Source organism: Rhinatrema bivittatum, chromosome 13 (assembly GCF_901001135.1).
Source record: "Rhinatrema bivittatum chromosome 13, aRhiBiv1.1, whole genome shotgun sequence".
In the NCBI taxonomy this organism is placed as follows: Eukaryota; Metazoa; Chordata; class Amphibia; order Gymnophiona; family Rhinatrematidae; genus Rhinatrema; species Rhinatrema bivittatum.
The window spans coordinates 73,958,339-73,984,412 of NC_042627.1; the positions used below are offsets into that span (position 1 = coordinate 73,958,339).

Consider the following 26,074-nt stretch of genomic DNA (forward strand, 5'->3'; position numbering starts at 1 on the left):
TGGGCGCATGTTCGGGCGGAGCATGCAGGGGGAGAATTTTTTGCAAAATACTCGTGGTGACGCAATCGTGCCTTCCCTAGTTCCTTCCCAGTCCGCTCCAATTAAGGAGCGGACTGGGAGGGAACTTCCCTACACCATTACCTAACCTCCCTCCCTCTTCCCCTCTCCTCCCTGACCCCTAAACCTAACCTAACTATCCCCCAATTTTTTTATTTTAGTACTTACTGCTCCTCTGGAGCAGAAGTAATCTCCGCGCGCCAGCAGGCTACCAGTGCGTGCTTTCCTGGGACAGTGTCGAATGGTGCTGTCCTGGCCCGCCCCCCCCTGCCCCGCCCCAGCCCGCCCCTTTGGAGAGGCCCAACACTTTGGCACGTACCGGGATTTACGCGCATGGGCAGGTCCGTTGTAAAATACCTGCATGCATGGCACCCTAGGCCCGGCCAGGCACGTAAACCCCGAAATTTACGCTCGTAGCCCATTAAAAATTTTCTTGAATACGAGCAATCACAGGAGGTTACACCGTGACTAAAATCTTCTTAGCTTAAGAAGCGTCAAGCCATTAGTAGGCGGCTTTTATTAAAGCTGATTGACCTTGCTACTTTGAAGGTAATTTTCAGAGGAAATTATGCAGTAAAATGAGTTTTACCCAAGTTGGCTGGCAATCTGAAAATAGCCCTCCTTCAATGTGCTAAAAATGTGCGCATTGTTGCGCAATATGTAAAGTTTTAGCATCACTGATAGGTCTTTCCAGGATGAGAGAGGAAAATAGCACGCATAGTTTGCATTTTCGCATCTATGTGTGCTATTTTCCATGAAAAAGGAACACACACAAAAATCAGGTATAAGTATCCATGGGCACTTTTGTAGCTTTCAAAGTGAAAGAATGCACCTACTTTCTCTTTGAAAATTGTTACAAAGTCCATGGGTAAATGGCACCCACAAACTTTGTCTCAATGTGGATAGTTTGAAAATTGCCCCCATATGGCACTAGGGATGTGGATTTGTGCGTCTTTTCGTTTCATTCGTTTGGATTGGATGTTTAGTGCATACCTAACGAATGGATGAACGTATGCACAAGGAATGGTGTGCACCTATATAGGCGCCCTTTAGATGTATGTGCACACGATTCATTTTGTGCACACATTTGTCCATTTCTTAGATACGTGCTAGGTGCCCAAATGAATTAAACGAATGGAAGCACATTTTTTAATGAATGCACATCCTTTATATGGCACAAGCCAGTTTCAAATTATTCTACCTTTTCCCTTCACTCTACCCTCCTTGTATCCCTTGTTCATTAATCACAATGAGGGCAGTGATGAAAGCCCCTTTGCAGATAAACTAGCATTTTGCTCCTGGAAATCGGTGATTTTATTTGCCCAACATGTCCATGAGTAAAAGTATGCACAATTGGTCCTGGAGGAGGAGAAGGCTGGAACAATGCATGTAGTTTTGCATAATCAAAATCATGCAAATTATTTCCAACGGAAAAGTTGCATGAATAGACAGTGGATGTAATCTGGCTACAGACTGCCTGGACAGTCTTTTGCTTTGAATTTTCATTCAAACTTGTGGGTAAAAGTGTTTAAGGAGTTTGCACCAATGAGGGTTGTTCTGATTATTGTCCCCTGTATTAGCAAATGGCAAAATGCAGATGGGTTTTTCTGCAGATAAGAGTTCAGTGGTGGTTCTCATTCACTGTCAGAACAAACTCCTTTGCTGACTGATTGGATAGGAGCATTCACATCCCTTTTTCCAGCTAATTCTAGGGTTAATCCACCAGACTGCCTAGCTAGAGTGCCCATAAACATTGACACTTAAGGAACACAGGGCTGTTTATATTTCGGTGAAGAACTCATACCATCAATTTTCACATTAGTGAGCTTGGCTATTGCTCTCCTCTATCAGTATCTATTGAGTGGTGGAAGTAGAGATATCCGCTGTGCTGAGAGAGAAAAAAAATATACTTAGCTGTCTGATGAAATGTTTTAAATGCATAGGGTTCACCTTAGGGGTTGGCTGCTGCTTAAGATTTTATCCATTAATAACACACCGGGCTGCCACAGTCCTCTTGAGGGCTGATAGGAAAACTAGTACCACTTACAGGTTTTTTGGCTTGCCTAAGAGAGCAGGTACCGAATATTGTATATATTTTGGAATTAATCGTAGCCCCTCCAAAAAAACAAAACAAAACAAAACTATATTTGCTTATTTATAGCGATTTCAAACATAAACACAAAAGGCAAAACAGTGCAGTAGCAGAAGACCACAAATAATTATACAAACCTTTAGATTGAGTAAGCAAAAATTATATTAATTGCACTAATATTTAGTTCCAAAAAACAGGGAGGAGTGCCCCTTGAAGCAATGAGGGAAAGGGAGAAAATACAGTGAATATCAAAGAAAAGATCAACATGCTACTGGAAGGAGGAATCATTGTGGGTTGATAATCCCCATTGTGTTAAATACAGTACCAGGTGCTCCACACTGACACCATCACCTTGAGCAAGAGTCTTTTAATGCATAATACTTTTCAAATGTCCAGGGTCATATAAAATATACAGTATCTATCATTATTAAATTTAATTAGGCATTTGCAAAGGGCACCTAAGAAACATCTCAGCAACTATGGAGCTTAGTTCATGGCACAAGAAATAAACTTCTTTATTTGATCTTGACAGCTGTTGCATAAAACTGGAAAGGCTCAAATCTTCTGACCAAGAAACATCTTCTGTTTCTGACAAAATTGCAAAGAAAATAATGCATGGCAATCTTATTGAAACACCAAAGTCACAAGGATCATTACTGGACAATCTCTCCAGTAAGTCTATCCATCGATAAAAGGCCCCAGATGGAAAATAGTAAATATTGAGAGGACGGGTCCCTTAAAAAATGAATTACAGTACTTCCAACAGGTACTGTATCGCTTAAGCATATCTTGTGCTGAGGCAGCAGACAAGTATGGAAAATTCCGAAGCCATAAATTGAGGTGTTCAGTTAACGTTTAAAAGTTCTTCATCTATCTGTGTATAATCCTATCATCCTGAATTAGGGACAAATTAGACATCTTCAACACCTTAATTTTAATTTTTTCAAAGTTAATCTCCCAGGGTGACCTTCCTTAGTTTTTGAACACTATGTTTTCCCCTTAGATGGCAACAAAGACCACTCTAATATGGCAAGGGCCAACCATATAGAATCCAGAACAAGTGTTACTGGTCTTTCATGTGCATTCCAGTCAAGGTATGGCCTGGACGCAGCTTGTGCCTGAGGCAACCACCCTTCATCACTGAGCTCCTTCTCATTAACTCTTCCTACAGCTCCAGAGGGCTGAGGAACAAGCATGCCTGCTTGAGCGATCCATTCCCTCTTCTGCACTGATGGCTAATACCTGGAAAGGACATACCACTGAAATTTGACATCATCCCTTGCAGAGCTAGTCAATATTTATTCATCTCAGAGTGAAAGCTGACTGCTTCTCTCACTCAGGGTAGGGGTTCCTTCCTTTACAGTGGCACTCAGTGAGGCATCATTGTCAAACTGGGTGGCTGATCTTATTAGGGAAGTGCATTTCAGGGCTTCTCTCTAGTACAAGTAGTCAAGCTTTAAGGAAAACTTTTAAAAGCAACACAGTAATAATATCATCTCACTGAGTTTGTTATGCAGACTTAGTATCTTCCCACAGTTCCAGCAGCTCTTAAAGCCTTGCCTTGTATAATAATAATAATTATTATTATTGCAGGGTCAATGGACCCAGTGTTCTGTTTTTTTGGCAGGTCAGTTCTGGCACATCACATAATTGATCATGACCATCTCTTGTGCAACCTTGCACTACAGAATAGTAATTATATTGATTACTGCAGGGTCTCTGCACCCAACAATCTCCTTGTTCAGCAAGTCTACTCTGATACATCACATAATTTATGACCTTGATAAGGGTTTGTTTTCTACTTAGTCATACTACTCTTTAGTATGTGCCATATAGCTGGTTGGCTGTGATTCCTTTCTTTTGTGCTGTATTGGACATCCAATACTATTGATCTCTCACTTTTTCTCCCTAAGACTATGGTCTTATGTTTGGATCTGTGATGCTGATGGGATACTTTTTCCCGCTACTGTATCTCTCCTGTAAGCATTATTCTAGATGTCCTACAGTACGGACCTGCTATTATCGCTGGAGGCCATCACAGAATACTTCATATGTGTGCTATTTCTGAACAGGTAGCATGTTGTCTGTGACACACCTGACAATCCACATCTTTGCTTTCTTCATCCGCAAGAATATCTGCACGACTCAAGATAGGGCTGGCACAGAGGCACCAATCGATGCAGCACTCTCTTCTAAAGACGAGAGAGCTACAGAAGCTGACCAATTCACTCCGGAACTGCAACAAACCAGACCAAATGCTCAGATGCAATAAATACTAAACAAAGAATAAAAGTGAATGTCACAACATTACAATGTATAAGGACCCTAGTATGTGTGTGTGTGTGTGCTGTCTGAAAGCCAAGTGACACACACCCTTCTGCTAGGGGCAAGTTGAAACATGTAACAGCTGCCTGGATGCTATAAATGACATGCTGAAAAAGAAATAAAGATGACATGCAGAAAATTGCTGACATACATTTGCTGGAGGCAGGGCACTGACTGCCACCCAATGTGGAAATCTGATAGTGATTAGGCATTAGCTGAGAAAACAGAGGCACACATCCAGAGAACTGTTTTGGCAACTGCGGGGTTGACATGCCTGAGCAGTCAGTCACAAAGGCAAAGTGACGCAAGAACCCCTGGCCATAAGCAGGCCACATCAGAGGACAGTTACCTGGATCACAATAAGTGACCTGTTAAAGAGAGAGAGGGCAAAATTAGCTGGCAGCAGATTTAAAGAACATGGCCAAGCATGTGAATGTTAATACATGTGCACTGTCAGAAAAAGGCTAAGCAGCACACGTGCCACTGCCAGAGGCATCCATGAGAGAGCAAGCCAGTAAGTGGCAAGTGCGGCTGATAATCCCCAGCGATTTGTAGGGACCAATGAAAATAGAGCAGCTCCACTCATGAAACAGATGCTTCTGCCAAGTTCATCCATGTGACCGGGAATGGGAAGCACCTCTAGATGGTGAAAAGATACAGCAACTGAATCCCACCTCCCTGGGACAGACCAGGCAGCAGTAATAAGCCTAGCATGTGAATCATCAAGGCCCCCATCACAATGGTGAGCATCCCATCAACATGAAGACAAATGCAGAACCAACCAAAGTTGCTGCAGATGGGAACCACCACAAAACTCCAGCAAACAACAGATACAAATGAGACTTCAGATATAATGAGAAATGCTCTGGCTTGCTCTGAATCAATGTCTGCTTTGATCAAGGCTGATGCTCTGTGTGCCAAGTCATACCTTTTTTTTTTTTGTTGTTGTTGTGCCCAGGTTTTTACTTTATCGGGTAGCTTCATGCTGAGAAGGATAGCAGCACTAGCACTGCAAAGCAAATGGCTTACCCTATTCAAACACTATGCGTAGCTGAAAAGTCCATTATATTACCATATCAGCACCGACTATTACGTTATTGGCAACATGGTCATTGATACTCCATACTTGTGCGTCCAGGCTAGAATCTGATGACTGAATGTAGCACGGGTGCTGGAGATTGTAACAAATCACTCAGTGCTCATAGTAAAGATGACCACTTGCACACCTGTCTGAATATTTTTGGCCTTTTTATGAATAGCCGCCACCATTTGTATGTTTACGCCATGCTCAAACATGACTACCCCGTTCCTATTCCATCTGCTAAGTCGATCAATGCTAAAACGCCAAGCCCTGTGGTAAAGGAGAAAACACAAGATCATCATGGCGGATAGAAGTGCCAGTACCAAACACAATTCTGTGAATCAAATGGAGAAAGCAAAGATCTTTAAAATGCCCACTATATAATCAGAGACCAAGCAATTGAGGCAGAAGGATACTGAAATAGCACCAATTTTATTGAGTCTCACTGGCCTGCTCAAGAAGAATTTTCAAGCACCTCTTCTTAACATCAGAAAGAGACTCTCTTCTTTTGCCTAATACCAGTATTAAGGAAGGGCGTTAGCCATTGATTTGACAAATCGTGATCATTTCAACAGACTCTGGAAACCATATGAAGTTCATGCCTGATAATGGCATCTGCCAATTATACTTTGCAGTTGGCAGGATGGCAGGCTTTTGTCTCATCCCCATAAAGCTGCCCTTTTCCTGGACAGCTGTAAATACCCATTCAGCTTTATCCTGTAAAATTGGCTGCCACAAATAAACATTGCCGGCTGAACTGGACACAAAGAGGTAGATTTTGAGAGCCGCACACAGACACACGTGTGCTCGTTCGCCAGCAACACGCACATGGATGGGGCGATTTTAAAACATCCACGCACGTGTTTTAAAATTGGCTATTCCAGCGTACATGTGTGCACGATTTCGTATTGACACGCATGTGCAGGCAAATGCCGCCTTGCTCGTGTAAAGGGGGGGATTTCACTGGACACATGTGCCAATGCTAGAGCCCATTTTTCCAGTTCATTCCTAGTTCGCCCAATTAACCAATCGGCCTTCTTAACCCCTCCCCCCCCCCCCGTTACTTTGTCTACCTTTCATCCTGTTAGGCCAGACCCCCCCTAAACCCTGTTAAGTAGCCTATATATTTTTTATTTTATTGCGTACCCACCGTCCAAAGCAGAAGTAAAGTTAGGCGGCAGAGGACCCGGGTGCATGTCGGGGCGTGTAAATAGGAAACACTACCTGGGAGCTATAACCTAACCATGCCCTACAGTGAGACCAGCCAATACCCTTAAGAATATGAGAAAAATTAACTGCCACCCAGTCCTGGATCGGCATGCTGCTTTGCCTTCTGTGGGTGGCTGACAACAAATTGGACACATGGCTATGACAAAATGTGCTGCTGGTTAACCGTAGGTGAACAAACAGTTAAGCCTTTTAGATGATAGACATCAACTGCATACACGATATTTGACCAATACTGTATTAGCATTCAGGGCAGCAGGTAACCCCCTTATTTGCACACATGACCCCCATCCTTTTTTTAAATTATTTTTTATTGTGGTCACTGGTCCACCGCCCAGACTCCACTCTCTCTCTCTGGGCCACCCTTGGAATCCGGAGGCAGAGCACAGCCCCGGTTGTGGCTTCCCCACCCTCATATAGAGATGTCAGCCCCTTTTTTTGAACATCAGTGTAAAGAACCATAACAATTCCTCTGAATAGAAAAAAAAAATCCTGTGTCTAAAACAAAAAACAAACAAACATTCAGCATTAGCAAATGGATAGGATAGGACGTAAAACCGTTTCGGCTGTCAGTCAACCATCAGAGGAGAGATACACGTGTTCAGGATTTGACATCCCTTGGCATCTTGTAAATAGCCTTCGTGAATCTGCACCTTAAAAGTGCCAACACAAGCAAAATTATACGCAAGTATTCTACTAAGTTAAGCAAGCAAAGCACAGAGATGAAAAATACTTAGATTGAACATGGAAGTCTACAGACCCCGAAAATTGACCTTCAGCTCATTTTTGTTGTCAAACAGAGCGCTTTTCTTCATGCAATACATTTTTAGGAGGGAAGCCACTCAAAATGTTTTCAGTTTCTGGAGGATAAATAGTATAAGAGGAGGGATTTGGGGTGGGAAAGAGCAAATGGCAACAGTCATAAAGGTAGATACTTTGCAAAAAAACAAATGAAAATATTCATTTTTACATAAAGAAAGCTATTTGGAGCATGAGAGGAAAAATGACCATTGATGCTCCATTAATGCACTTCTCTCTGCACACACATTCTTATAAATATGCAGATACTTCTGTATACCTTGAAACCCTCAGGCCAGAAACTGTACTCCTTTACAAGGCTGGCTTGTTTGGGCCAGAACACTGCAGTATAACTACTTGCAAATTATCATTAGCAAACAATCTAATGCACACATAAAGTTTTCTTGCATAGTTCTTTCACCGAGCAAACATAGAAACACATAAACATAGAAATGACAGCAGAAGAAGACCAAACGGCCCATCCAGTCTGCCCAGCAAGCTTTCACACTTGTTTTTTTTTCCTCATACTTATCTGTTATTCTTCGCCCTTAGTACCCTTTTGGTTCCAATTCCCTTCCACCCCCGCCATTAATGTAGAGAGCAGTGCTATAACTGCATCTAAGTGAAGTATCAGGCTTAATTGGTTTGGGGTAGTAACCGCCGTAACAAGCATGCTACACCCATGCTTATTTGTTTACCCAGATTATGTAAATCAGTCCTTGTTGGTTGTTGTCTGAATATAAATAATCTTTTCTTCATATCCCCCCCTGCCGTTGAAGCAGAGATCTACACTGGATATGCATTGAAAGTGAAGTATCAGGCTTATTTGGTTTGGGGTAGTCAAACTCAAGATCATTGAATCCAAAAACCTGCACAAAGGAGAATGTTAATTTCAGATATTCAGGGCCCCTGACCAATGATTTTTTCATATGGTATAGGATTACTTTTATTCACCAAAGTTAGAGAATGATGTTCTAATGACAATGTGAGTACACAATGTCAGCTAAATGTTAGGGCATATTTTCTTTACAAACTTGGCAAAAATGGAGTTCACTCCTGGTAAGCTAATGGTATGCTAATGTATCAGGAGTTTAAAAAGGCATACTAACCTGAAAATGTGCAACAGAAGACATGCTTAGTGCAATATAATTTATGCACAGAAAACATACTTTTCAGCACTGAAAATATATTTTGTGCCAGTAGTGTCCTTTGTGCATAAAACAAGGTTTATGAGCACAAAAACAATTTCAGGGCTATTTTCAAAGGAACATGTTAATATAACCTTCTATCTGGGAGATGCATCAAGCCACAGTAGTGCTCGAACACGCGTTAAACAGCGTATACCATGTGATATTTTGCATCTGCCTGCCATTCTATTATCATGACCTCCTTTGCATGCAATTGAAAAGCATGAATAATACAAATGCATGCAAAGAAGGTCAGTACTAGGCAATCTGATGCAAATATTTTATCGCAGCTGAATGAGGAGCCTCGGCTGGCCCATCACACATTTAAAGGGCCAGCCCAGCCCCCCCCCCCCCCCAAAAAAAAAACCCCATGGTTTGAGAAAAGGTTGAGCAGGGGTCAGGGCTCACCCCCCGTCTCAACCTCAGGCCGCCACGCAAGGTGGCCCAGCTCCCCTAAAGTAAAAAAATAGGCACATGTAGCCACAAGGTTCCGAGTCCCGGAGCCCCACACCGTGAACCAGGTTCAGCCTCATAGACTAACATTAGCATGAATAAACTGTACTCCAGCTCTATCCAGGTCTAACATTTCCAGCATTAAAAAAAACCATAGGTTAAGCCTATGCATCTCTCTGCTAATGCCTTCATTAACCTAGAATTTAAATGGGGGTATGCTCATTCTTGCACACTTTTTTTTTTGCATGCAAAATTCCTTGCTGCATCAAGAGCAAAGTCTGCAAACAGAAACATTTGCACTTCTAACTGTGCACGCAGTCCAACGTACCGTATTGGATCAGGGCCAGGATTTGCAAACCTCAAATTCGGGTGAATCCAGCCCTTTATGAAAACTAGAAACAGAAGATTTTTTTTTGAATATAGAAAAAAAAAATATATCTTCTTTCTGAAAGTAGGGAGGGGGTAGAAGTCCCGGCAAAGTGAGAGCATTGCCCTCGGTGTAGTAAGAGTGAAGAGTTGCACACAAGTCCTAAAGCTCCCTGCAGTGCTTGGTGGCCTGCAGGTAACTCTATAGCCATGGGCCTTCAAGTTGATTTTCAAGGGAAAAGATTCCTTTGAAATTCCCTTCCCCAAAGGAGGGTGCTGGGTGCAGAAGTACCTACGGAGTTTGCAGGTGCAGACTCCCTGCTGGGAAGTACCCCTGGGATACCCCTGGCCTGCCCAGGCAACACATCGTTTTTTTTCCTCAAACTGGGCGTGGAGGCATTTTGCAAAGGGGATTTCTGTATGGATTTATCCGCAAGAAATCCCTTGGATAATTGTCCCCAGAGAGTTTGCTTTTCGAGTGACCACCCCCTTGCTTCAGGGAAAACATAGGCCGGAGAAAAAATGATTTGTTAATCAAAGAAGTGATGCTTTGGTTTCTGATTCCGTTCCATCTTCCGCCACAAGCTAAGTTCCTCTGAATCAACGGGGGCAGTCAGAGACAGAGGATAAGTGGAGAAGACAGTGGGAGACTGAAGGCACTCACTCAGGTGCAGGTTAATTCTGTAACTACCCCACATTTTTTTTTTCTGCAAAATGAGGACAGTTTGACAACATATCTCTGAGTAATTTTTCACCTTTCCTGCACAAAGGTCTGACTTCCTGCTCTCACTAACATTTAATTTTGTTTCAAGTAGGATATATGGCCGCTTCAAAGCACCTGACAAGAAAAATATAAACGCAATAAAGCAATGGCCTTGGTTTTTCAACACTTCAATCCTTCCTTCTCTGTACTTCATCTGAAGAAAGGTATTTTCTTTGTAATTTGGATTTTAAAAGGGGTTTTTTTTGCCACTGTAGCAAATCTTTTTCCCCCCGTTGCTGCACAATAGCAGAAAACGAAGGAAAGTGCATTGATGATGTAAAAAAAGTGAGGGTTTCAGGGCGGCTTCCAGAGTCACGCACGCCTATAGAAAGCCCAGTAAACCCGGGGCTCGTAGGAGCCACATGCTATGTTTTCTCTGGAAAACAGGGCGGCAAATTGCCTTTCAGTCCTCACTGTATCTTTCCATGACACAGGGCAGTGTAAAACTTTCCAAATGTAATTGGTAAGGGAAATATACTCAGACCCCCATGAACGTGGGCCCCTTTCTAATCTATTTAAATCCTTATGTAATTTCAGTACAGCTGGTGCAACTGCAGGTTAAAACACACAGCCAACAAAGGTGCACTTAAAGAATGCACAACATTTCCAAAGGCGTTCTTCACTTCCAGCCTCGCCCTCCTCTTTCCACTACATCAGCCTCTCTTTGCTTCCTCTCGGGCTGTTTGGACCTGGGAGTCCCCGCCACAAAACAAAGCGAATGCAATGTATGCAACATCCTTCTAAACTTATGTGATTCCCCCCCATACATTTGAAACAGGGACCCATGTTGGAGGGGGGGGGGGGCATGAAGAGGCATAGTGAAAAGGTAAGTACTCACTCGCGGACATGATGGCTTCCTTGCAAACTCAAACAAACAAATAAAGTTTTTATTGCAAATGAAAAAAAAAAAAAAAAAGGGAAACTGTTCAGGCCTGTGATTAATCAGTAAGGCCCATTCAGAGGGGCGCTATCTGGTTCTTGATCGATGGTCAATCTGTTGTTGCTTTTTCGTCCATGGTCTTGCCGTACGGTACATGTCAGTAATGAAGAGGATAAGACAGTGGGATTGATTCATTATATATTGCTTATTCATTATGGCCTTTCCCTGTGGGACTATGTTTGAGAGGTACTCAGTTCTATTATGTCTGTTGCACGGCAACTGTAGATTGCTCGGATAAGGTTCTTCTCTGAGACACGACATCATCACCACACAGGAATCTATGATGTCATAGTTTGAACTGTAAAACAAAAACCCCTCAAATCAACGAATGTTCGTGAGAGATTGAAGAGTCGCATGATTTGCTGCAAATTGGTGAATAAATGGAAAATCCACATCGAAGCTGGTCAGCTTTTCCCCAGATTCAGTAAGGAAATGAGGTATCCTTTTTCTAGATTCGCCAAATGAAGAAGCCGTGATGGTGAGATATGGAGAAGCCCCATACTTCCTTCCGCAGTGCCATGCCATCAGTTGTAATATTGTTCTCTAGGAAATTTGAAATGCACAAAAAAAAGCTACCAGTGCATTGCAACTGGCAGGGTATAAAAATGGTCTGCTTCGTTGGCATGAAATATAACGAGCCTTGGCAGGGATAAGCAACTAACAATTCCCAGCATATGGTAAGAGAGGGAACATCCGCCCACACCCTGTCAGGAAAGTGCCATATTCTTGACTGTTGTAATGATAGATGGAGAGTTTGGATGGCACTGACTTCTGGGATGCCTGCCAAATCTCCAACTGGCCAATACAAGAGAATAGGTCAGTGTGGACAAGGCCTCTGGGTGAGGTAAGCCTACTTAACTCCAATTTGTCTTCCAGAGATGAATTGTAGAGTCTTACATTTATTTAAACCAATACTTTAGTACTGCATTTAAGCAATTTTCAGATATCATATTACATTCCTAGACCTTTTTATGCTTCTTTGTACAGACATACCCAATGAGTCAGGGGAGCCATTTGCCTCAGTGATATTCTTGGATCACAATAAAATCTGACTGTAAAACTTAAAAAAAACCCAAAACCTCAAGACAACTAGAGTGAGAAACAATTTCCTGATTTCATTTTTTTTTTTAACCTGGCAGTTTCTTCCTGCTTCTTTGTTCAGTCAGAACCAGTGATGGGATCTGGAGCTACAAGCCTTCATTTGCAACTACCTGGAGAGTTTTCCCCTTCCATTTTGATAACATACTTTTTAGTCCAGTTATTGCAGTGATTATGCATCAGGGTTCATTCAGGTACCCTGCAATTAGGGGCCTCAAACCCAGCCATTAGGTGTCACCATTGTACAGTGGAACAAAATTTACAAGTAGCGTATATCCCACGTATATTAAAAAAAAACCCTCCAAATCAAAAATGTGAATATGAGATAGTACAAAAACTAAAAAAAAAAAATATATATATATATATATATATATAATTTTAATCTTAAAGTGTAACACTGTCAAAGGAAGCAGACCCTTGTGGCTACAATATGCTTGGCACCACCTAGTGAGCGAGTTCGCTAGGCCCACTCCAGCAGCTGGCAGAAAAGCCCATAGGCGGGACCAACTGGAGCTTCACCTATACTAGCTGCCGCCCCTGCAGGTTGATCCCTTGGGTTCTGGCAGCCAGCAGGACTTAAGTGGGTCCTTAGGGCTGGGCTGAGCGAGAGTCCGATCTGAGCAAGGATTGTGGCAGGCAGCAGATAGTAGACAGTAGAATGGATAACAGGCCAGAGGTTGAAGCAGGCTTCAGACAACAGAATGGGTAACAGGCCAGAGGTAGAGACAGATAGCAGACAATAGAAGGTCAGGGACCAGGCCAGGGTCAGGATCCAGGTAGTCAGTCCAAAACAAACAGGTCAGACAAGGCCAACAAGACAAGCAAGGAATAAAACAGGTAGGGCCTGGAACAAGAGCAAACAGGCAGGGAACCAGAGAAGGAGCAGAGCACAGAGCAGGTAGGACAACACAGGGAATCAAGACAAGGATCACAGAACAAGGCACAGGCAAGAAGAAGACAAGGAAAGCAACTTGCACTGGAACACAAGGGCACCAGGAGACCTGTTACTGAGGCACTGGCTAATTATAAAGGACTTCCTTATATACTGATGGGGGATGTGATGTCATCAGCTAGCGCCACAGGAAGTCCTGGCTAGGAGACCTATAAGAGGAAGTCCAGAGTCACAGGAAGTTCTATCCCGAGTCCTTGGAACACCATGGTGTGGGAGGCTATGCTGGAGTCACTTTGGATCGGACGTGAGGGGCGTAACATAAAGTGGCATCAAACGTGGAGCTTCACCATAAATGTTTTAAGTGAAGACCTCCACACGTCATCATATGCCAACAAAAAAAGTCTTTTTAGTTTTTTAAAAAATATTTCATTTGCATAATTTGTGTTTTTAAAAGATGCCACATTTGTCACTCATGGAACATAGCCATAGGTTTTCAACGCAAACTTAACTTTCCAAATGAAACTATGAAAATGTAATTCCAGCAGATCTCAATACTAAGTGGCAATAGTATTAGAAAAGCAGATCCCAACATCGATGTTTCATACAATCTTCCTCAGGAAATTTGCAACAAGACTAACAATGAAAAATAATCAGGAAAGTGTAATAAGATGGCGGCGAGATGCTGAAGCAAGTCATGTGATTAAACAACTGCCACTCAGACCAATTCTTCTGTTTAAAATAATGACAAAACAGGATATTCAATTCCCATTAAAATACTTTAAATACATTTAAAAATAAACTTAAAATAAATACATTAAAAAATTAATTTAAAAAGTGACATGTGACCGCACTAAATAATCGCTCAAATTCTTGGCTTGCTTGTATGCAAACATTGGTGGTGATGTGAGAATGGAATGAACAATAAGTAAGGCCAACATTCCGAAATTCTGCGACCAACAGCATTGGCTTGTGGTGAAAATGGAATAACACACAAGAGTCTCTTAAGGGGTTCTTTCTTCTGCAGTGAAAGTAAAAGTTCTCAGTTTGCAAAACAGGCACATTTATACGCTTTTTTCAAGCAAGACAAGGGATAGTCTCCATGCAGAAATCCTGTTACCATCTTGTTTGCTTGCATTTTATATTCTGACAATGATGAGCATAATCTGCGCAATCGAAGAAACTGTCCCATCGATACATTTTTTTTTCCAAGTGATGCGGATGACAACTGTCAAACCAAAGAAGCGTATTACAATCTGTTGGTTTCCTGAAGATGGAAAATTCAAAATGGCCCCCATTAAAAATATTAATATCCAAGAAATAAATCATGCGTCTTAGCTTACGTTTTTCTTCACAAATTGATTTACATAAAGATGATTCTCAGCAAACTACATAAATTTGTGTCATGCAAGATATACCTTTTTCCACATGGCTACCTCTGGGAACTGTTGATGCCATCACTTGCAGCTTTCTCTAGGGTGGTGGATTGTAAATTGTCATCTTTGTCCTACATATAAAAAAAAAAATGTCCAATTTATCCTCGGCTGAATGGTGAGCGATCTCATCTCTTCAAGCAAATTCTGAGATTGTGATAAGATTAGCTGATAAAGGTGGTGCACTTGTCATACAAGATAAAGAAAGATATTTTAGGGAGATTCAACCCCAATTAAATGATACTTCTGTTTACTTGCGTCTATTGAATGATCCGACTTAACAATTACAAACAATAATTGGGAAATTGATACAAACGGCACATGACTGTCATTACCTTATCACCAAAGAGAGGGATTTCTTAATGGTATCTCATCCAATAGTTCCTATGATTTATTTTTTGCCAAAGATTCATAATATTTTGGTAAGTATGAGTGGGGAGATCATCAGGAAATTTCCTGGGCCTGGGCTTTTGCTCGGGACTCGTCTTAGGCCTCAGCAACGGGCAAGGGTCTAGGCTGAGATTCTGGCGTCGCACTCAGGCGTAGGTCAGGACCTCTGATTTGGGTCTCGACCTATTCCCTACACAAGGAACCGGCTTCTAGCCTGGGCTTAGGCCCAACTGTTGACTTTTATTTCTTAATAGGTTTTGAAAACGAAACAAGATCCTGACAAAATTTTGTCAAAATTGAACTTGTTCCATTTTGAAAACAATCTGAAATGAAACAGGAAATTTCATCTCATTTCCTATTTTGCTACTTCTGAATGCCCATCCCTAACAGTTTTTTTTGTGTGTGGAATCAGTCAGCACTAATGCACACAGGTGAATTTTCAAAGGAGTTTCGCACATAACGTAACACGCTGATATCAATTTTCAAAAGTCATTTATTTATTTATTTAGGGTTTTTATATACCGACATTCTCGATATACATATCAAATCAAGTCGGTTTCCATATAACAAAACTGTCGCCGGTAAGGCGTTACATTAAACAATAGACAAAGTATTGAACAGAGAACGTGCAGCGTAACATTAAACAATCGACAAATTATTTAACAAAAGAACGTAGGTCAAAAATTATTAAATGTTAAACGTAAAAAAGATATATAAAATAAAATAGACGACAAAAAAGTTCGTCAAAATAACAAGAATAGATGATACGATAACTTTGGTAGGTAAGGTTGAATTGTACCGGTCGGGGTTTACAGGTGATAGTGATCAATGTTGAAAGAAATAACTATGGGAAGAGCATGAGCTAGAAGCTGATGCTTCAAGAGATGGTTTTTCATAGCAAGTGGGTGGACTGTCCAGATAAGGTCCTGAATGTCCTAAGAGTATAAGGTTGGTAGTGGACTTTATATTGTGCTATTTTGCTCTTTGACCTGTGTCGAAGTGTTCCTGCGATTCCGGATAGGCTTGTCGGAAGAGCCACGTTTTGAGGTTTTTCTTGAAGGTAAGATGGCAGGTTTCAAGTCGAAGATCTGGTGGTAATGAGTTCCATAGGGAGGGCCCGGCAGTGGAGAGTGCTCGTTTTGCTAGCGAAGTTTTAATCGGGGGAGCATATAAAGAACCTTTATAATTATATCTGATAGGTCTTTTTGATGTGTGAAGGCTGAGTTGCGAGGTAAGATTTAGGTGAGCGCTTCCCATGATATCATTTACACATGTAAAGTCCACTTACGTTTGTAAAACCTATGGACAATTCAATGGCATATATTGTCGCAATTTTTAAAAGCCCACTTATACGAGTAAAGTGTATTTACATGTGTAAAACTCGATTTTAAGCATGTAAATGCTTTTTAAATTCAGGCCCTCTGTATGTGTGTGTGTATGGACAGTTCTCCTTATTGTGAATGGTTCTGTGAGTGGGGATACAGTTACAGTATCACTAAATAAATTTATTTGAAACATCCAGACACTAAAAGCACTCTCCTAGTTTGCCACTATGTGGGCTAATTAAGTATCATGGTCTAAGCCAGTGGTTCTCAATCTTTTTTCGACCAGGACACACCTGACAGATGGTTCTCACATGCGTGACACACTGAACATGTGACAGTCACAGGGCTAAATGTAAACGTGCACTCTGCATCCCGGGAACCCCCTCGACCCCCAGCAATGGGTCAGAGCAGAACTAGGGCATTACCCATACAACTCACCATACAAAAAAGATATTCTGGTTCTGCTGACATCTCAGTAAAAGCAAAACAAACTCCCTTTTATGCCATGCACAATAGCCTTCCTTATGAAAAGACAGTTATTTACCACTAATGCATACCCTATTGAGAAAACACAACAAATAAGATTAATACAAATGCCGCATGCTAATAAAATACCTCACCTTTGTCACACACCTAGAACTGACCTTCACCAAGTACACAAAGATCACAAATTATAAAGACGGAGACAAACTGGAATGGAAAACCAAAACAGCCACTCTGCATGCAGTGCGAACCTAGAGAAATATAGCACCTAACCTAGTCCTAGGATCTGCAATAATGCACAAAGTTACACCTGTAATATGGAACACACTCAAACAGTAACAACCCTACCTATGAAAAGTCAACACTACAAATATTTAACCAGGCCCTAAACACTAATATGCCTCCTATTAGGAAAACAGAATAAGCCAAGCTGCTATAGAGGCCCACACAGAAATAATTGTAAAACTATACTAATAAATGTTTCAAAACAGCTACTGAACTGAAAAACATCCAACAATTAAAAACTCATAAAAATTATAAAAAATTGTCCAAATATCAATAAAATATTTCAAACAGCAGACACATCGCATAATACCAAATAATTAAAATGGCAGTCAATCAAGAAAAATACATTTAAAAAGCCTCCTTTACTTACCCTCTCCAGCAACTCTCCTACTCCTTTCCCTTCCAGGCCAATAGCACTCACCAGAAGTGCCTGCTGAAGCTCTGTCCTCACAGTTCTCTTCTTAGGGCCCACAATCAGTCATACCACACACCCAGGCTCCCATTCACCCCCACCCCCACACCCAGGCTCCCATTCACACCCACCCCCAAAACCCAGGCTCCCATTCTCACATGTATGCATTGGGCCTCACTGTCAAACCTTTTCTTCCTTCGCTGCAGGGATGGGCTCCAGTTCCGCCGTGGCTTTACTCTGTTGGGCCTTCTTTTTCACCGCCATGGGGATGGACTCCCATGGCGACCTTCCTTGGTTAGGGTCGAGCTTCCTCTTCACAGCCACTCCTTCCAGCCCCCCTCAAACCTTCCCACCCCGGGCTATGCAATTCCCCTTCTTCCTAACCTCACCAGCCAATCAGAGGCTTCCTCCCTTCTTCCTACTCCCACTGGCAGTTAGGAGGGAGAAGGCTTCTGATTGGCCTGCGCGGGGGCAGGAAGAATGGAGGAGGCTTCCCATTGTGCAGTGGGGGGGGGGGGGGGCAGGAAGAAAGGAGGCTTCCCAGTGGCCTGTGGGGGCAAGAAGAAGGGAGGAGGCTTCCCATTGGGCAGTGGGGGCAGGAAGGGAGCAGGCTTCCCATTGGCTCGCAGGGGCAGGAAAAAGGGAGAAGGGAAGTACAACCAGGGCAGTGGGAACCGGGAGCCGCGATATACCGGTTGAGAATTGCTGGTCTAAGCAATAAATTACGTACAAGCTGTGTTTAAATCACAATTTTTTGGTAGCTGTGAGGATAAAATTGTAATCTTGCACATGAGAATTAGATGTCTGGGCGCAAATTCTAATAAGCCGCAAAGCACCAGAGTCCACGGATTCTCTCGTATACCACGGCACCTTTAGCCAGTATTCAACGAAAAACTTCACAGGTCCAAAAATACCCATGGAGTTAGTCCCTACTTGTGCAGCTTCTGGGTTTTCTCTGGGAGAAACTGCACACTTATATCTCTTTCCTGACCCCTTGAACATGCCCCCAGGAATTCCTGGCTGCTTTCTGAATGTGCATTGCTGTCTTTAGCTGCTCTATCCAAGGATAAACCTCAGACCCAGTGATCTAGGCGCCTGCCTCCATGGTTGAAAATTGTTCTCTGGATATCTCGCTCATGTTTTCAGTTCAGCGTAACTCATTCACCGAACTGAAACTGAAAAATATATCTTGGGTACCCAGAGCCAAACTGAAAACATGCATGCTAGGCCTTATCAAAAGGACAGGTGCACTAGGTAGACCATGTCATTTCCTGTTACCAAAATGGGCCTTTTTTAAGGGCAAAATCCCCTGCTACCAACTCCTCTAGGAGAACAGCTAATGGTTACGGGCTATGTCCAAATTAAAGTAATTTAAAAGAAACATTTCACATCAGACCACAACTTCTCTTTTTTTCTTATTTTATTTAAAAGATATCAAGAGAGAACCAGTGGCGATCCCTAAAGCTGTTCTCAATCTCCAAGCACTTGCAAACAGTGATATAAATCATACATTTCATTGAATACATATCAAACCCAGTCAATATGTTGCACTGTCCTTATGTATTTACTTGCATCATATTCTAATGTTCAATTGCTATGCCCCTAACCAAACATGGGTCCGGTCTACCATTCCCAACCCAATCATCTATTTATTTCCCAATTTACATTATAAGGCCATGTATCCCTTTTCGGGCCATCCTAGGCCTCAAAAGTCACGTATCTCTTAATGCCTCCATTTTGAAGAAAGCATCATGTGATGTTTTTCTTCTTCTCAACTTAAAAACGTGTTTTTCATCCCTCAAAAACAGGAAGTTTTGCAGTTTCATTCCAGCTGGGCTCCTAGTGCAAATCTAAAATTGTTTAGATACCAAACAGCATGATAACAACATTATATCATAAGACAGTAGGCTGTAGAAACAGCTTTCTTAGCCTAACTTAAAAACTTTTTCCATTGGGACGCTAATCTAGCTGGCTTAATTAGAGATCCAAGAATCTCAGAAGTCCCAGATTGAGGACCTCTTAAAACTCCAATTCCACAACTCCTGGTCAAATACTTTGTATAGCATTTCTGTCCGTGCTGGCTTCTTAGGTTCGTATTTAGTCAGCTCAGCTCCAGGCACTTTTTCTTTAAAGGCTCCAGTAGCAACCACTAGCCTGGCACTTAGAAGCTAACAAATTTACTGTGTCAGTATTGATAATCAACTCTAGTAAAAAAATGTCCAAATCAATTGAGCTTTAGCTAGGGCAAGTTGACTGGACACTGCTGGGCCTCTCAGCAAAAAAACACTAGGGCCAAGCTTGATAAATTTGCTCTGATTATAGTTATTGATGTTTAAATTTCTTCAGGGATGTTGTTACATGGGTGCCTAGTGGTGACAGAGGTAAGATGACCTCCTTCGATCCTTAATCTACACCTGTTAGTTGGGTTCCCTGGTTGCTTGTGAGTAATCTCAAGCTTAAAGGTTAACGAAAAAAAAAAAAAAACCACACACACACACAGGCCAAGTTTACGCTACTGCAGTAACGGATCAATGCAGAGTAAATAACCTTCTCTGTCTTATTTCTTCCAAGCATTATTGATCCAAGTTCTTTGTTCTTTGTCACGTTTCTCTCTTCTAGTCCCGCGGGACACTAAACAATCGTTTCATATTGGACATGCTAACTGGCACATTATGACAGCTACCATTTTGTCACTCAGTGTGGTGCTATATAAAGAGAGCCCCCTTCCCGAGTTTCTTCAGCATTGTCTTCAGAAATGAAGCTTTCTTGGCTTTTGCTTCTTCTCTCAGCTCTGTTCCCTTGTTTTCCCACAGGTAGTAAAATAGATTTTGAGCAATTTAGCAGCCACGTGTTCTGCCTGCTCCAAAGATGCTCCATCCTACGAGGAGAAAGCTGTGTAAGAAATTAACGGGGACATGCCTGGTTCCTTTAAAGCTTGGTTGACAGCTCACAGAGTAATGTGGATATCAGTTCTGACCTGTGAAAGGCTGTTATTATTTAGAAACGGGGCCATTTTGCTTTCACACGGCCTGGGTTTCGTGAACAGGATATTGTACTTTTATAATTGTTCTCCATGGATTTCTGCAGGATATTACAGATATAACTCTAACCTTCCTATACCTAATAGTCGGGCTTCATGGATGATTATGCCTTCCCCGCTTTGAATTGTGGCGTATGTGACTGCTCACCTGGAGACTATTGGATTCCTAAGACAATGTATTACTCAGCCTTTGCTGGTTCACTGTCAAAACAGCACCACGTACAAGTTGCTAATGCTTCTTAATAGGAGGTGAAACAGGCACTTTGGGAAAGGAAACTTTCCTTTGGAGCCAAAAAAACTCAGTGATTAAATCCATTAAAGTAAGTGTTGCATGCAGTTCTGTTGTAATGATAAAGGTTTCCATTCCATGGTTTGGGGTCACATTCTGTGATAATCCTGTACCAAAGGACCTCAAATGATAATGTGGGAGCAGGTGAATTATCACAGATAAGGGGTGGCCTCATAAACAGCATGTCATGTGAAAACGCACTTGTTGCATCTCACCTGTTTTCTTTCCTGTAGCATTCTTTCTCTGCATCTATATGGAACATTGAGAAACAATGTTATTGTTCCGATATCGTAATCGGAAAATGCATTCTCTTTAATGCTTTGCTATTGATGGGCACGTGATGTGCATCAGGCTCAATAAAACTGTAAAAAAAAAATCTGCAAACGTGTCCGATCAGTTTAACAAACTTGATAAAGTCCGCTTTGGGTCTTCGCTTTCTCCTCTTTCATGGATCCATACATACACCAACCTTTGAAAAGTTAAAGGCTTGAGGCACTTCAACGGGTGTCTTTATTTTTTTTTAAAGTGTTACCTTGCTCTAAAGCAAAAAGGGTCAAATAACTGTAGGGAGAGATAGGAAAATCTGAAATGTAATTGTGAAAAGAAATAAAAAGCCACAACTGTGAAGATAAATGGTAGCATTCAATATATTCCCAGGTCTAATACTGAATACAATGTCGTTAGCTGTGTATACTTAAGAGCACAGGTTGATAGATGCAAAAAGTATTTTGATTAGCATTCATTATTTTAATAAAAGGACATTATAAATGGAATGCACTCAACAAATGTACTATTTCCTTGTGCTAAGCAATAAGCATGTCCCTGCAAAACCCAGGGTTGTGTTTATACATTGTTTCGGCTTTTGCATTCTATCTTATATCGTTAGAAACTGAACTGTGTAATTGATTTCTGCACTTACAGCCAATAGCCATTAAATTAATTCAATCATCAAGCAATTACAAAGGCTGTGAAATCAATATGATTCTATGAATGTAATAAAATGTTTTAAAATATTAATAACAAATATCAGGAAGGCATTGCATTAATTCATGCCTATAAACTGGAAGCCCTATTTATTTACAACTTGCATAGCAAATCTGTATGTTACAATGGGTTTTGGAGATCCATGTACCTTTTTCTAAGTGATTTCCTTGTTTTATTTGAATTTAGTAAGATGGGCAATTTTTAAAATGTTTAAAGAATTACTGAAATGCTTGTAGTATTTTTCATAGTAAGTCTACTGTTCTGAAATTGCTGTTCACTAAAGCACAATATAGAGAGTTTTTCTCCATGTTTGCTAAGGGGCTGAAGACGGCCCAAAAAGGTCAACCTGGCCCCAAGAGAGGCATTAACATCATAAGGCACCAGGAAGTGGGTAACAAAGCAGGAAAAGGTACAGAAAAAAACCCCATGCATTGCCAGAGGAGCGATGCAGCACAAGTAGTGGCATGAATACCCCACAGCACCACTCACAGTGGCAAGATCACTCCAAAGTGTAGAGTCTGGGTATGGTGGCAAGGCAGAGTGGCAGCAAAGTCCCCAAGGTGTAGCATAAGAGGGTAAAGCAACAGGGAAGAATGGCGGCAAGACCCCAATGACTAGCAGAAGGGATATAGCAGCAAGGCAGTGTATCAGCAAGACCCCTAAGAGTAGCATCAGGGGCAGGGCCGCCACTAGGCAGAGTGGCATGAAGATACCCAAGTGTAGCATAAGGAGGTATTAGCAGCAAAGCAAAGTGGCATCAAAAACCCTAATGTGTAGAGTCTGGGCTATGGCAGGAGTAGGACAACTTCACCTTGCTTGGTTCTCAGTCCTGTCTACTTATCCTTTTCGCCCACCTCAATTCTGTCCTGGCTACCACCTCACGCAGGAACTTCTTGCTTGCTATACTCACTAGTCCACTGCAGCACCTTCCAATAGGCCACAGACTTGAATGTGAAACATAAACAAATGAAATTAAAATTGTTGTTTCAATTGTGTTCCTCCTCCATTTGTTTTGGGGGCCCACGAATGAAAGAAAAATGGTCTCACTCATCGCATTTTACCCATTTGTTTCAAATGAATGCACCTGCCTAATCCATAATAATCCACACGAGATTCAGAATATTTGTATGCACTGCTTCTATTGTATGCAAATTATATCTCATGCAGATTCACTGTGGATATCCTGAGAGCCAGACTTGTGTGTGGTATGCGAGGAACAGAGTTGCCTACCCCTGACAGGCATTACAAAGTGAATTTTAAAAGCCCTGCATGCACCTAAACCCCTTTAAACCCCTGAACGGAGGGAAGTTTCACCCACAGGGATTTTTCCCAGAAACCGGCTAATTACCCAGGAAAATGTATTTGAAAACCGCCCTCTTCGGAGTCAATATTCAAAGATTTACCTTGAGTTTTAGCTGGGTAAATCTATCCATTTAAAAATTCAACCCCTGTGAGAGGCTCAGATTTGGGCAGTTAAGATTGCAAACTGCAGACATGTGTCCAGGTTACAAAGGGGATGAGTCAGAGGCCTGTCTGCCGGGGCAGGTTTAAAAACATTTAGCTGACATATAATCCTAACCTGCTTAGTTTAGCCAGGTAACCCTGGCCATGAAAATAGCAGGCCAAAGTCTACTGCTCAGATTTTGAGGGGCCAGATTTTGCCAGATATTCGCTACACATCTAGCTGGGTCCATGTAATTGAATAAGCAGGCACTTGTATCCTGGATTGGCCACTGAAAAAGGATGCTGGGCTTGATAGAACCTCGGTCTGACCCATGTTCTTAACCATGTAAAGATAATTGAGAGAATTGACCTGGTTATCTTACCAGTTGACTCACGTTTTGAATATCAATCCCATTATGTCTGTGGGAAAAATGTTTCGCACTAGGGATGTGTTAGGAGAACATTTCTGTTTAGTTTTTTTTTTCCATTTCAGTTTGGTTTTTGTTTTTTTTTTAGGGGGGGTAGATTCCTCTTGATTAATATTTAGTTCAGTTGCATTTGTTTGCCCTCCTGAAATAAACATTGAATTTTTTTAAAAAAGCCAGAATACAAAGATACCCCCCCCCCCCCCCCCATCCCCTACTTATGCCGTTTGGGGTTTCTAAAGTAGAAAGTGGCAGGAGCAAGTCCCAGTCGCTCCTTCCCCACCTGCTGTGATTTAAAAATGACCTCCAGTCTCAGGGCCGCCTGGCGCCAAGTTGTTTTCATCAGAAAGCAATATGGCCGTCAAGCATTACAGCCATGAAACAGGTTTTACGGCCTTATTGCTTTATGGCCATAAATCAATTTGGCCTCTCTGGTCCTGAGACTGGCACCATTTTTAAGTTGCAGCTGGAGGGGGCAGGAGCGACTGTGGCTTGGCCTGCCCCTTTCTCTCTTAGAATCTTCAAATGGGGTAAGTAGGGATGCACACTATTTACAGAAATTAAAAATCTCAGTCATTTTTTCGATTTCTCAGAATGAGTCCATTCAGAACGAACTAAAATGGACTCATTTGGGTACAGCAAATGCACATCCCTACTTAGGTACATAGCCCCCCCCCCTGGAGAAAAAGCCCTCTGTAGTACATCAGGCCCCAGTGTTGTGTTCCAAACACCTGGTCAATTTTGTGTTGCTTACACCATAGGTGAGAAAAATGTCAGCTTCCTTTAATATCCTGGTTCCTAAACATTTTAGAAGGGACTTCTATCATCAGTGGGGTTTCATTACTTCCCCATTCCGAATCTTCTAGCGAGACAGCAAATTCACCACGGGGGCTTCAAGAGTGCATCAGGACTTTAATTTCTGCTGAGCCATTCATCACCACCCCTACAGTCCTTCCAAATAATTCTACCACAGAGCTATTAGCCGAGCACCTGAATAAATCAGCAACTGAGCTATCTTGCCCAAGCCTTATCAGTACTAAACCCAGTGAAGTGTGCTATCTCTTTACTGCTTCCTCCCCTCCTCTTAAGTAATCCTAAAATTTAAAAAAAAACAAAACACATCATCTCTTCTATTCCATTTTGCTTAACACGTGCAGAGGGTCCTGAAAATGAAATGCAGTAAGAAGAAGGAAAAACAAGACTTTGAAGGACAAAAATCATAAACTCTGCTATCTTTGTGTTACTAAGCGCTGACCTTCTATTGATTTTCCATGACTTGTTTGTGAGGCTTTCTCAGGGTGACTAATGACGTCCCTCACGGTTATGATGACGCTGCATTTCATAACCCCCGATGGTCAGCCTGATGATATATCTTCCAGCAGAAATTAGTTCATCACATTCTCTCGCCAAAATCGCCGCTGTATGGAATTGTCAGAGCTTGACCGAACCACCTGTTCCCCTAAAAAAGAAACGACTGCACCGATGCCGTCATTAAAAAGGTCCCTGCTTTGTACGAACTCACAGGATAAGGCTCTGAGCTTTCCTTCTGTGGTTTCTGGAAGCACAGGCTGTTTGGGAAAAGAACTGTGTTCCATGCAATGCCTTACTCAAATGCGAAAGATATCCTGCAATGCTTTCCAGTCATTGGGATCAGAGAGAGAAAATTTCAGGGCTATTCATCTGGCTAAATACTAATTTACCCAGGAAAACTGTCCACTGTCCAGTCTAAACTATTGGCTAAAAGCCCACATGAGCTACCACATTTCCCCTCCCCCACCACCACCCACCATGTACTTTTGGCTGGGTTCCCGTGGGCGTGTTTAGGTTGCGGAGAGTAAAACAGTCCCCGCGCACTGGTGATTTTTGCTTGCAGGCATGCAATTTCTACCCCTTCTGAACGGGGAAGCGCGTAGGTGGGTTTGCCCTTGAAAATGCCTTGCAATGCACTTGAGCCAAAAGTGACCGCGTACATTGCCAATAAGGCGCACTCTTCCAAACTGCCCTTGGTAAGATTGGCAAACTTGGCCAAAAGATGGTGCAAGCTTGTCGTTACTGATCAGGGCCATTTGTATTTATTCCAGGGGGGGAGGGAAGACTCAAAGATATATAAGAGGACTACCATAGTTCATTGTCTGTCTTTCTTTTTCACGCTGTCCCTTTGATAGGATCCACTCTGGAGCCTTTACGTGCGACACACGCTGCTCCAAGCTTCACTCATCACCTATCAATGAAGCCTGCAGGGTCAGAGCAGTGTGTATCAATAATTAATTTTATTAATTGTTTCCACTG

General features: G+C 42.0%; 2 long non-coding RNA genes across 5 annotated transcripts in view; one reads left to right on the forward strand and one right to left on the reverse strand.

Annotated features, from left to right (window-relative positions):
• LOC115075403 overlaps positions 1 to 26,074 on the forward strand; it is a 563,078-nt gene that overhangs the window by 53,217 nt on the left and 483,787 nt on the right. The gene's annotated exons all lie outside the window — the stretch shown is intronic.
• The window catches only part of LOC115075402, a 112,952-nt gene that overhangs the window by 6,990 nt on the left and 79,888 nt on the right, over positions 1 to 26,074 (reverse strand). Inside the window, exons 3-4 of one of the 2 annotated variants that reach the window (XR_003852485.1) lie at positions 21,149 to 21,182; positions 14,695 to 14,783 (exon numbers count right to left, since the gene is read on the reverse strand). This is a non-coding gene — a long non-coding RNA (uncharacterized LOC115075402). The remainder of the gene's footprint in view (positions 1 to 14,694; positions 14,784 to 21,148; positions 21,183 to 26,074) is intronic. The other variant, XR_003852484.1, reaches the window with a different exon arrangement.